At 64.0% G+C, this 13,100-nt stretch overlaps 1 protein-coding gene across 1 annotated transcript in view; it reads left to right on the forward strand.

The window, feature by feature from the left end:
• Window positions 1-13,100, forward strand: part of PRRX2 (paired related homeobox 2) — a 42,309-nt gene that overhangs the window by 1,372 nt on the left and 27,837 nt on the right. The window lies entirely within an intron of this gene.

A 13,100-nucleotide genomic window follows, 5' to 3' on the forward strand; every position in this document is an offset into this window, starting at 1 on the left:
ATGGAGCAGGGGGGGAGGGGCACCCAAGTCCCCACCGCCCACCCACACCCTGAGGAGGAGGAGGGGTGGTCCGAGACCCCTGTCCCGGTTCCCGAGTGCTCTGGAGCACAGGCTGGCCTGCGGGACGTTCTGGGCCCTTTAAGAGTCACCCACCACCAGAGTCCAGCAGCCTTCCCACCTGCCCCCTGGGGACCCCCACTTACTGCACCAGCCTCCTGGGTCTCGGGGAGCCCCACTGGCTGGTGGCATGCCCTGCGCCTCGATGACAGGAGGTGCGGGGCCCGCTGTGCGGCCTGCAGCTTGTCTGAAGCCCCCGCAAGGGGCATGTGCATATGAGCTGGCGGGGGGTGGGGGGCGGGGGGTTGTATCTGACACGTGCCCGCAGCTCAGGGAGCGCCCGGCGGGTGCCGGCCGTGTCCGCTGGCCACTGGCTCCCTCTCGGTGGCATTCGCCGCCCACCAGCCACAGCGAGCCGACACCTCTCTTCACCCTGTGGAGTGAACGTCGAGTGGCCAGGCCCGCCGTGGGAGTGGGGAGTCTGGTTTAGGCCAGGGGTGAAGTGGGGTGCCCCCTGGTGCGGGAGGGGGAGCCCTGCCATCCTCAGTGGGTCCTGGGATCTCAGGTCTCACGGGAGGAGCTGCTGGCCTCTGACGTGCCCCTGGTGATGGGGGCCCCGGGGCAGTGAAGAGGAGGCACACAGTGAAGGTGAAGCCAGAAGGGAGGTAGGGAGGGGAGGAGAGGGAGGGAGGGAGGGGAGGAGAGCAGAGAGGGGCACAGGGGCGGTCGGAGGGAAGGCGGCAGGCCTGGCCGTGGGGACAGACAGTGGGAGGCTCCGCCTCTCCCGGGCACATCGTAGGCGGTCTCTGATGGAGGGGTTTCCTGGGGGAAATGGCTGGGGTTAGCTGGGGACACAGGTGCGTGGATGGGGCCACGGCGGCCCCCAGCTATCAGGGTGGGTCACGGGCCCCTCAGCAGCTCCGGCGCCAGGCCACTCCCGGTGAGGGCCTGGGGGGCTGTCGGGCCTCTCCCTGAGGAAGGGCCTGGGCGCACTGGGAACACCCGGGTGTTGGGGACAGGGGACAGCTGGGTGTGGGGTCAGGCGCGACCGGCCAGAGGGCAGCGGTCCGTCTGCCCCCAGAGGTGAGGGGTCATGGGCAGAGCTGGGTCAACCAGAGGCGCACATCCTGCCCTGGTGAGCCCTGCCCAGCTCTGCCCGCGGGGCACCCCTGGACCGCGGGGCGACTCTCCGGGCCTCTGCGCACGGGAGCGGCCCGGGCAATGCGGGGACTTGTTCGGGAAGCTACACGTTCTGGTTTAAAGGACACTGTTGTATGTGGGATCACATCGTCCCTGCTCATTTTTTGGTGTTAAAAACATAATTTTTATGTAATGGGAATAATAACTGGAGATTGTGGTATGTGAACGCCTCTCCGTGGCAGAGTTAAAAGGAGGTAACTCTACACTCGTGCATCAGATTGAAAACAAATCACCAGCCCATGAAATCCAAATGTTTGGTGTAGAGTCAGGCACCTCCCGAGGCCGACTGCGTGCATTCCAGGGGGCGCCTGCTGCCAGGAGAGAGACCCCGGGGCAGGGCCGGCGTGCCCCGGGCCTGGGAGAGTCCCTGGCTGGCTCCCTGGGTCTGGGCCTGGAGACAGAAGGCAGCCCGGGAGAGGCCAGCTTCCTGCAGGCCTTCCTTCTCCTCCCTCCCAAGAGCCCTCATCCCCTCCCCTGCCCCTGGCTGAATCCCCCAGGCAAGATGTCCCACCCAAAGGTGGGGGAGAAGGGACCTCATCCCGGTGAGCCGGGCCCGCGCCACTGGACCCAGAGCAGGCAGCCAACCCTTTGGGGCACCTGCCAGGGCCCTGGACCCCAGGCCAGCAGGCGTGGACCCTGGGCTGTGACTTTTCCCCCCCCAGTCCTGGGCCCTCCGGGAGGCCTGACAGCTCTCTGAGGGTTCGGACAAGCTGGCAAGCGGGTCGTCCTGTGGCTTCTAGAGATGTCTCCCGTCCAAACAAAGGGGCTGCCACCAGAGAGAGGGGCTGCCTCCTGTTAGAAAAACAAGAGTTTATAGGGACGCTAATGAGCTAGAAAATTGATATATTTTCAACCTGCCAGGATAGCCGGCTCAGACATTTTTTAAACATATTTTTTACTCTTTTGTTTTCGCAAAGCCCACAGCAGATGCGGCGTATTCTCACCAATGGCTTTCCCAGACCGGCTCCCGCGGACCTGGCCCGGGAAGGCTGTGGCCGCGCCGGTGACTCAGAGCGAACCGGGCTCTCGGGTTCCTCCCCAGCCCAGTGCTGACTGAGGTCTGGGCCGGGGCGCGGAGCCATGCCAAGCACGTTAGGAAAATAAATCCTCGTTCGCTGCCTTTGCGATGACTTACAACAAAAGAAACCACATTAATAACTGAGATTTTCTTGAAAGCATTCCCTCCTGTGGGCAGGGCGGAAACAGAGATGCAGACACACTGGGAAAATAAACAAAGCCGGGGAGCCAGCGGGGAGAGGCCCCCCGGGCCCCGGAGGAGGAGGAGGCTGAGGCTGCCCACCCGCCGGAGAGCAGGGCTGGTACCTGTTTCGGAAAACTGTGGGACCAAGCAGGTCCGCCTGCCTGCGACTGGGGTGGTGGGGAGCCCGCTGAGCAGGGAGTGGGCAGGGCCCCGGGCCGGGGAGGGAGGCAGGCTGGCATCCCTTGGGGGACCTGCTCCCTGTGCCACATCTGCCACCTGACGACAGGAAGCCAAGGGTGTGTCGCTTTGGGGTGGAGACCGGCTACCCCCCACCTCACCTCCCCAGCCAGGGGAGGGCGGGCCGCGCCCAGTGGTGGACCTGCAGGGACCACGGAGTTCCAGAGACTAGGGAGCTTGCTTTCAATGTTTAAATTGTCTATAGTGGTAAAATACAGTTAGATTAAAAGTTATCTTTTCTTTTTAAGGTATTTTTTTTATGAAAGACCTCTTTTTTTAAAGATGTTATTTATTTATTTTTAGAGAGGGAAGGGAAGGAGAAAGAGAGAGGAAAACATCAATGTGTGGTTGCTGGGGGCCGTGGCCTGCAACCCAGGCATGTGCCCTGACTGGGAATCGAACCTGCGACACTTTGGTTTGCAGCCCGCGCTCAATCCACTGAGCTACGCCAGCCAAGGCAAAAGTTATCATTTTTAAGCATGTAGTTCGGGGACGTTTTAGTACATTCACATTGTTGTTGGGCCCCCACCACCGCCATCCACCTCTGGAAAATTTTCGTTTCCCCACATTGAAACTCCATCCCCGTTGAACTCTGACTCCCCTCCCGCAGCCCCTGGCACCCACCGTCCTCTGTTCCGTCCCTTTGAACTTGACACTCCGGGGACATGGACTCTCACAGTATCTGTTCTTCTGGCTTATTTCACGGCCTCGCGGCCTTAGGGGCCGTCCGTGGCGGGGCAGGTGGCAGGACTTCCTCCCTGGGACTAGATGACATTCCGCTGTGTGGACGGGCCACACCCTGCTCCCCCCTCCCCCACCCATGGGGGAGGCCCACCTGGGCTGTGCCCATGGTTGGCTGTCGTGCCCGATGCTGCCGTGGCCTCGGGGGTGCGGACAGCGGTTCCATCCCTGCCGGCAGCACTTTCGGGGACACGCACCCCCAGAAGCGGGGTGGCGGGTCGTGTGGTCATTCTATTGCGCACTTTCTAGAGTGGCTTCCGCACCGTTTTCCACAGCGGACTGGAGAGTTAGCGGGCCTCAGTCTACCTGGCTCGGAAAGTGGGGGCAGTGGCGGCGGCCTCTGGGGCTGTGGGGCAGGGACATGGCAGGGACACGGGAGGGACACGGGAGGAGGCCGCCAGGCCATGTGGGGGCAGGGCTGCCGGGGGAAAGACAAAAGGGTTTCTCCAGCACCGAGCCTTTTCATGGCACGCCTGCTTTCCTCCCCTCCACCTTCTTCTCCCCTCCTTTCCCCTCCATCCGTTTCCGGGGGGTGGGTGGGCAGAGCCACCTGCAGTGAAGGAGCCCCGGGTTGGGGGGATCAGGACCCCCAGGTTCGGGTCCTGGCTTCTGCTGTCCTCTCCGCTGTGACCTTGGGCGGGTCACATCGCTTCTCAGCTTCCCACCGAACACTGCCAGACCGAGCACAGATGTCTGTGAGGGGCCCCCTGTCCCTCGTCATCATCTGATCCAGGTTCGGAAAATGCCCCATGACGGGTCCCCGGGGCGTGGACCCTTGGACAGGTGACTGGGTGGGTGTCCCTCAGTGCGTGCGCAGGAGCAAGGAGGCAGGAGGCGTGAGCGAGAGGCCAAGAAAGCAGGCCTCGCGGCTGGCCGAGAGCCCTGGGAACTCGGCGGGGGAACGGTGGGAGAGGGGCCTGCCCCTCTGCCCCTCGATCGTGGCTTCAGGGTCGCCCTGCGCCTCTAGCCGAGAGACCGTTTGGGCGGAGCTTGGGGGCCTGGCACAGGGGCCTGAGGCCAGCTAGTGCCCCCACAAGGGCCCTTCCCTCCGGGTGGAAGCTCAGCGGGGCTGGAGCTGCCGCTGTCCCTCCCGGGAGACTGTGGAAAAGTCACCTGGGAGCAGCAGGGCCTCGCCTGCTTACACACCACCCTCGAGGCCTGAAAAACACCCTGCGGCTCAGTGTTGCTGTCTGTGAAATGGGGCCACTGGACAGTGGGGTCTCTTACAGGCGTGGTGAGCCTTAAATGAGCAAGGGAGGGGGTACCTAGCACACAGTAGGTGCTCATAAATGGTGTCCTTGACAGCTCATGGAGACAGATGCTCACAGCAGCCCTGTGAGTCAGGCAGGGGTTAGTGACTGACACCCCTACTTTTTGGAAGTTCCAAGAGGCTAAGGAACTTGCCTGAAGTCCCACCAGCTGAGAAGGAGGGGAGGGTCCCAAGTCCAGGCCTCCTTCTCCTGCGCAGCTCCACATTTAGGCCGGAGGAGTGGGGGAGGGGGCGCCCCAGTTTGCTGGGAGACTGGACTTGAGCCAAGCTTTGTTTGGGGAACCAAAGGGGGCCGGGGTGACAGGGACCACCGCGCTGGCACTGGCCGGGGCGCCCCAGGCCTCACCCTTCCCGGTCCCCCCCACTGGCCATGGGAGCCAGCCCTTGTAATGTCCTCCTTTTATGAAGAGGGAAAGCAAGGGTCAGGGTCGAGCCCCTGGCCAAGGTCACGCGTTCCCAGGCCTGTCCCATTCTGAGGCCCCCGTTCTCCCGCCCGAATGCCGGGCGGCCGGCCAGCCAGGAGACCCTCTCCCAGCTGAGGACTCATCGGGGCACCAAGAAGCAGCCAGGGAGGGGTGTCCTTGAGGTCCTGGCCCGGGTCACAGGCCTGTGGGTGGGAGACCAGCTGGGACTGGCGGCGTGGGGACCACCGGGCTTTGGGGGCATTGGAAGGTGTGATTGTGAGGGAGTTCTGATCCCCGTTCACCCAGAAACATCTGCACGGCCCCCCTCACCCTCCGCAAGCTAACGGGGAGAACCTCAGGGGGGTCCCTGACTCCGAAGGACAGGCCCCCTTCTCAGTCCACCCCCAGGCCCCCCACTCTGCATTCATTCATTCGTTCATTCATTTATTTGCTCGTCCATCCAACGATTGTGTGTTAAGCAGACCATGTGTCAGGCCTTGAGCCCCCGCCACCTACCCAGACTCCCGGGTTTCCAGCGCCGGTGGAACTCCCCGGCACGCAGAGGGGCCGGCAGAGCACAGGCAGTGCGGAGCTGCCAAGAAAAGCATCCACTCGCCGCCGCCACCATCCTGTGGCCCCCGGTCTGTTTGCCCGAGGGGGAGCCTTTCAGCATCTTCCTCTCTGAGTCAGGAGTGGTGCTCCACACTGACCTCGTGTAGCTTAACCAAACAAAACCCGCCGGTCGCCCCGATTTTTCTCATTTTGTGGGAGGCCGGCGAAAGCTTGCCGTGGGCTGGCATTGGGGGACCGCATGGTAGACTGGCTTTCCCAGACTCACAGGCGCACGGGACACCCCCCCGACGCACACACGCGTGCACACACGTGTGCACACACACCACAGCAAGCGGGCTCCCGCCTGGCCCCCAAATCAAGACCGGGCTTTTAGTGGCCAGGGCGGCCGCAGGCAGCTAACAACTGGATGAGCGGCCACATCACGGTGGCCAGGGGCCAGGGGTTAAGTGCCTTTGGCGAGGTGGTGAGTCGGAGAGCACCGTGGGAGCTTCCTGTTTAGACAGAGGGAGCTGGGGAAAGTTGTCTCAGCCGGCTCCCATGCCGGGCGCAGGCCGGGAGACCGGGTGCCCGGCAGCCTCCAGAAGCCAGGCAGGGGGATTCGGGGCAGGGGCCTGGGGCGGGGCGCTCCCTGGCCCCGGAGATGCAGGGAGAAAGCGGCTGCCAGGAAGAGGCGGGGCCTCCCCGGGCTGCCCCGGGCAGAGCCTGCCCAGCCGGAACTGGAGTGGGATCTCTAGATGTCCTGGAAATGAAGGTCCTTAAAGAGACCCGAACGCTCTTGCTGCCCCTTTGGCCCTTGTCCCTTCCACATCTGGGAAGCTCTTGTTCCCAGCCTGGCTCCGAGGGGCCACCGCGATGGCAGGACGCTGTCCACATGGGGCCTTTCGGGGCCGATGATAACTTTTATTGCACCCTAAGAACGGAGCAGGCTCTGGAAAACATCCTTGTCAGTCCCTCTCGGTGACCACGCCGCTTTTCTGTGTGTGTGGGATGGGCTCCCAGCCGGGACCTTCCGGCTTGGGGGACGGTGGGAGGGGTTGGATGGGTGCGGGGGGGGGGGGGGGGGGGATGAGTCAGGAGAAGCTAGGAAGCTGGGACCCGGGGGCCTGAGAGGTGGACAGGGGCTGCCTGGCAGATGACGGCCTTTGGGGCAGTGACAGAGCAGGAGGCCTAGCGGGTGGAGACCTAGAAGCTTCCACAGAGGGCCCCTCCATCCCAGCGCAGAGCAAGAGCCTTGGCTGCTTGAAAACGGACACGGTGGGAGTGTGCCACCCCCGGTGACGGTGACCACAGTGACGCTGCTGCCCAGGAGGCAGTGGGAGGGGCCCCGGACCAGGAGTTGGGGACCTGGGAGGCGCCCTGCCCTGCGGCTCGGTCACTGGTCCGAGCCTCAGTGTCCCCGCCAGCGTTCCCAGAGGCTGCCTTTGTGCAGGGAGCTGCACCCCTGGGTCCTGGAGAGAGACGGCAATGGCTGTTGACCATCCACCAGCATTCCCCCGCCCTGCCCCAGCACTTACTGAGGACCCGCCGCACCAAGGCAGCCCAGAGAGCTGGAACGAAGGGGGCTTTGCGTTAGGGGAGGAGCCCTCTCTGTTCCTCTCAAGTATCCTGGCACTCTCTGGCTGCCCGGGGGCGGGGGGGGGGGGGGGTGTGTGTGGTCAGAGCCTCACTGCCCAGTTGGGGGTCTCTGTCCCTGGAAGAGCCGCCTCCTAGCACCCTGCCTGCCCGCTCCTCCCTGCCCCCCACTTACCAGGCCCCGCACAGCCCTGCAGCCTCCCCTCGATGCAGTCCCCTCAGGCAGGGCGTCCACCGCCCCCAGGAGGGCGGCCGCCGCGCCCAGGTATCCTCCACAGTGTCCCGCCCCCGCCTCCCGCACACACCCGCCCGCCTGCCCTCCCCCACTGCGGGCCTCCCCTCCTGGCCTCCCCTCTTGCCGTGGGCACAGACGTTTACACGCCAGAGATGGCGTTATTAAAAATGACATTTAACCAGGGCTGGAATTACCGCGCGGATGGCTGCAAACCTCGGAATCAAAGCCGAGCCGCCGGGCGCGCCTGGCAGGGGCCGCGGGCCTCCTCTGGCCGCCAGAGCTCCGCGCCGGCCTCCCATATAAAAGCCCGCAGCACGCAGAGGCCCTGAAAGCGAGTGCACCTCCTTTCATTAGACTAACAAATAACACGTAACAGAAAACAGCTGTGCGCGGCAGCCCCTAATGCTCTCAAGATGGTGCCGTGGGCAGCTGGTCCAGCCGGCGGGCGGCCCGGCCGGGCAGGGCCCGGGGTTTGCCTGCCCCCACCCCGGGGCGGGGTACAGGGCCCTTGGGAGGGCCTGGCACCCCCTCCCTCCTCTCCTGCCCCCCCCACTCTATACTCTGCGGGACCTGGGGGGGTCTCCTTCCTCCAACACAGCCCCTCAGCCTCTCTTCTCACCGACGAGAGCCCATGGGCGTCTGTTCGTCCCGGGACCGTGCCCTGGACGGTGGCATCCCAGCTGCCCCTTGCCCAGCCGTGGGGCCGTGACAAGGTTCCTCCCTCTGAGCCTTGTTTGTCGTGGAGAAGATTTGGTGTCTGCTCGAAGGGCGGCTTTGGGGGTTTTAAGAGGTGTCAGGGGCAGAGCAGCTGAACCCCCAAGAAGTGCTCAGAAAGGGCTTCTGCTGTTACGATTGGAGTTGGGGATCCCCGAGGCTCACAGTGGTGCAGTGACCTGCCCGAGGGGACACGGCAGGTGGAGAGGTCCCAGAGCCAACCCCTCCCCCGATCCTGAGAGGAACAGAGTGAAGAGCCTGGTGCGGGGGGGTGCAGACACGGGTCTGCATCGGGGCCGCAGCCCTCGGCCGACACAGAGCGGGAGCTCGCCTTGCTTCTCACTGTGGCTGGGAGCCCCCCGCCACCCCCCCACTACCCGCTGGGCTTGGGATCCAGAGGGACCCAAAGCACCCACCCCGCACTGCTCGGGGCGGGGTGGGGGGGTCTGGCCTGGAGAAGGAAGGGCCTCCCAGACCAGGGAGGAATGTCCAGAGAAACGCCCCGAAGGTAGGGGAGAAGGACCAACAGGCGCTTTGTCCCCTGTTTCTCTCTTAAGATAAAGCTCCAGGAAGCAGGCCTGCTGTCTTCCTGCTCCTCCCCCTCCAAGATATGCCTTGTTCTTTTGGTGCCAAGAACACTGCATGGGATTCATTCATTCGCTCGTTCATTCATTCATCTGTTCAGTGCCCAGGTGTGGACAGGTGAGGCTGGCCCCTCATCAGGCAGCGAGGCTGAAGAGCATTACCCCCATTTTACAGATGAGAACACTGAGGCTCAGAAAGGCAAAATGACTTGTCCAAGGCCACCCAGGAAATACGCAGCGACCCCCAGAGCCCAGGTACAGCACCAGCTGCCGTGAACAGGGTCCCCAGATGCTGGAGGAGCTGCTCGGTGTCCTCTTGCTGGAAGCAGCCAGGGTCCTGCCTCCTGTCTCCCCGTTCTCCCCTGGAAACCCCCGAGGAAGGGGCCACTTACCCTGTGCAAAGCCTAACCCAGAGCCACCGGGCAGGGGGGCTGGGTCGGGACAAGAGGCTGGGGCTGGCGGCCAGGGAGGGACCGGGGCCTTTGGGAATCTGGTGTTTCCCCGAGAGACCTCGTGTTTTCACGGAAAGGCCAGCCTCCCCTGCAGAGCCCGCTGCCCGGCCACCACACCCGGCGAGGACAGTGTCAGGGCCCCAAGCGGGAAATTGCTGGAGACAAGAAGTAAAAACGCTGCTCTGGTTTCTCTGGGAAGAAAAAAAAAAAAAAAAAGAAAAGGCAAAGATCTGCGGCAGTCGAAAGCGGGTTTGTTGTTTAAAGGCGGGAGTCGATGTTGCAGTGACTTCAAGCCTGAGGCCAGACAGAGCCGGGGTGGGCGGCCGCCTGTGCAAGGGACTGGTGTCTCCCCAAAGGGAGGAGCACGGGGGACGGCGGCCCACGAGCCTTTTCCTCCTTCCTTCCACCAGTATTTGTTGAGGATCGACTCAGTGCCCGGCTGAGGGCTGAATACTGGGGAGCCCACAGGGAACCAGGGAGGCGTGGTCCCTGCTGAGAAGATGTCCTGGCTGCTATGAGAACAGATAGTGAAATCCTAGTCTGGGCGTCAGGGAAGGCTTCCTGGAGGAAGCGGACTTTCAGAAGTGACCAGAAGGATAAGTGGAGTTAGCCAGGGGGAGGGGCTGGGAAGGGTGCTTCCGGTGGAGGGAACAGGAGCTGCAGAGGCTCAGAGGGGGGAAGAACTGGGCTGGTCCAGGAGCAGAGGGCTGGGACGGTGCCCGGGGGGAGAGGCCGGAGGACGAAGCACTGGTTCAAGGTACGCAGCTGTTCTGCCGAGAACAGTGGGGGTGCTCCCGGTGCACCTGTGGGTGTCTGGGTGCCCGGGGCACCCAGGCCCTGCCCAAGGGCTCCCTTGGTGAGCAAGTGTTCCCTGTCACACGGGAAGTGAATGGCTAACGTGAGGACAGCAGTCGTGTCCCGGCTGCCCGGCGCCACCCGGGGAGGCCAGGCCACTCTGAGGTCTGTGATCCCAAGTCTAGGTGAGGAGCCTCCTGGGGGCTGTTTGGAACTCGAGGCAGGGCAGCCTGGTGCCCGGCGTGGGGCTCGCCAGTCTGGGAGCAGCATGGCTGGCCGTGCCGGAGCCCCGGACCGGACACCCGCGCCTCAGGCCGTGGGCGCACAGCAGCCCCGAGACGGGAGTGTCATTAGCAGACCCATTGCAGGAGGAGCAAGGCCGTTCGGGCTGCCTGGCTGCAGAGCCTGCGTCCCCGGAGGGACAGAGGGAGCTTGGGCTGCTGGCAGCCGAGTCGGGCAGTGGGGCCAGGTGACCCCGGGGCGGGAGTGCCTTCCGAGTGTGCTGGCCCTCGCCACCAAGACCCCCATCGTCGGGACTGTTTATTGTGCACCCCCTACGTGCTGACCCCTCCGTGGGGACCACCTCAGAAACTCCAGGGGCCAGCAGCCTTGCGGCCCTGTTTCCCAGGCGAGGAGACAGAGGCCCAGAAACATGGGCTGTGTGTGGAGGGCGCCGGAGTGGTGCTGGGCAGAGCCCAGGGCGGCTCCTTGACCCAGGCGGGCAGGCCAGGGTCCAGGCCCCCACGTCCCCGGTGCAGCTCGATGGTGACACGGGCTCAGAAGCAGAGAGTGCCAGGGGGTCCCCAGCCGTCCCCGGGGCAGGCCACAAGGTGGGAGGGGCCTGGCTTAGCTTCGGGATCCTGGTCCCAACCTCACCTCCACTTAGTGGGCGGCCTTGGGAACGTGTCTCACGTCTCTGAGCCTCAGACTCCTCGTCTGCAAAATGGGCACAGCGAGGGGCCTGGGTCTCGGGCTGTTTGGGGGTGCTGTTGGCATCGTGTGGGGGGGGCCACTCTCTGCCCGCTGGTCCCCTGGACGCACTCAGCCAGCCCCGGCATGTCCTCTCTTTCCCTCTCCTTGACACTCAGGCGGGGGAGGCGGGTGCACAGGTCAGGACTGTAAACCCCCTTCACAGATGGGGAAACCGAGGCAGGAGAGTTTCCTGAGGTGCCCCAGGAGGCGGAGCTGAGATCGGGGCCAGGGCTGGGTTCTGGGAGCTGGCCCCAGTGGCCTTTGCGGATACCTATGCGCTCCAAAAAGGAGTCAGGTTCTCCAGCCCCGGGTGTCCCCGACATGCACACAGGACCCGGCCCGGGGCCCCACCCAGCCCCCCGGGGCCCCTCTTGGGGAGCACGGCGTTGGTTCGCTGCAGCCCAGCCGGTGTGGAAGGAGCATCTTGCTTTATTTTCCGAGGCACAAATAGTCACCATGCATAATTGCATGACAAATACGGCCTATAAAACACAACACAATTATTTTTATAATGTGGTACTTGAGGTTAAAAATTCAAATTAGCGGTTAATTGCAGCTCCTAGAAGGTCTGTGGACGAGACGGCTTGTGTGTGGGGGGGGGGGAGGCTGACACTCAGATACACTCCCTCAGCGCTTCCAGATGGGTTCTCGCCACCTGCCCCCACAACATTCACACGTGTGTCAACACGCGTGCCCCACACGTGCATGTCCATGAGCGTGCACATGTGGGCTGCACGTGCGTATACTGCACCAGCGCTTGCACACACACGTGGGCACACACTGGAACTCAGCTGGTCCCTGGGCTCCAGCAAAGCCGGCTCAGCCGGGGGTTTGCACTGGTGGGAAAGCTGGTCTCGTTGCTGGCTCCCCCCGCCCCCTGCCCAGGACCCGTGCGTCCAGGTGCCCACCAAGAAGCAGGTTTTGTGACGATCAGGGAGCCCAGGGGGTGTGGAGGCAGGTGGCAGGGTCGTGCACAGAGCTGGGGGTGCCAGGGAATCACGCGCCCCTACTGGGTGTACCTCCACGGGTGCCAGCTCTCAGCTTCTCCCGAAACCCTGTCCTCCTCCCCCCGGCCCAGAACTAGAACCCACTGGAAAGGTCAGTCTGTGGACCGTGCCGGACGAAACTCCGCCAGGGAGGAGGGAGGAAAGCCACCGCCCCGGTCCAGAGAGGCCAGAGCGGGCCGTGCTCCCTCCGGCTCCCGGGCCCAGCTCGGAGCGCTCCCTGCAGGGGAGCCGGCGCTCTGCAGGCTCGGGCAGCTGCTCGGGCTCCGGGGATGTCCTGGCAAGTGTCCGCTGCTTTCTTCAAACAGGATCAGTGGCCAAAGTTGGGAGAGCGAGGCTGCCCGGTGGGGACCGCAGGGACAGGCTGGTCCCTGAGGAGGAGGCATGGAGGGCAGGGCATGTGGGTCGGGAGGCGGTGGCAGAGATGGGACACATTTGTCACAGCCCTGGCCCGTGGCCACCGCCGCCGCTGGTATTGTTGCCGCTGTCACCATGAGTAGCAACTCACAGGCAGGTCCCTGAGAGGGGGGGTGGGCGGAAGACCCGGCCACACCCCTGGCAGCTGCTGGTCCCCAGGGTCCCTCCTTTCCCCAGCATGGCGGCGGGCAGTGTCCCAACCCAAACCAGCTGCAGGTTAAGGTGACAGTCTCCTTCCAGCCCTGCGCCACCCTGGAGCCGGGCAGTGTGAGTGAGGGCTGGTGTATTTCCTGTTTGTGGGCACATCTGGGTGAGAACCGGGGGCGGGGGAGGCAGGCGGTGTCCCCAGGCCTCTCTCAGCGTCCCCACCCCGGGGGCCTGCCTGGGTGTCTTCAGTGCTACCCAGCCCTGGGCACAGCAGACACACAGAAGCCTGGGCCACCAGAGCAGGGAGGGGCCCTGGCTTCCAGCTCCACCGTGGGGATCTCAGACTGCTGACCCCATCTTGCCCTCCTCCCTGCTGTGCCACTGCCTGCCATGCCGTTATTAGTCATCTCCTTGGGAGGAGTCACTGTCCACAGGGAGCCCCTGCTGGGCCCCCCCTCATGACAGCGACCGACTGTCCCTCCTGAAGAGGCTCCCGCTGCAGCCTAAGCCACGTGCTCCCCCTTC

This window comes from Phyllostomus discolor, chromosome 3, assembly GCF_004126475.2.
Source record: "Phyllostomus discolor isolate MPI-MPIP mPhyDis1 chromosome 3, mPhyDis1.pri.v3, whole genome shotgun sequence".
In the NCBI taxonomy this organism is placed as follows: Eukaryota; Metazoa; Chordata; class Mammalia; order Chiroptera; family Phyllostomidae; genus Phyllostomus; species Phyllostomus discolor.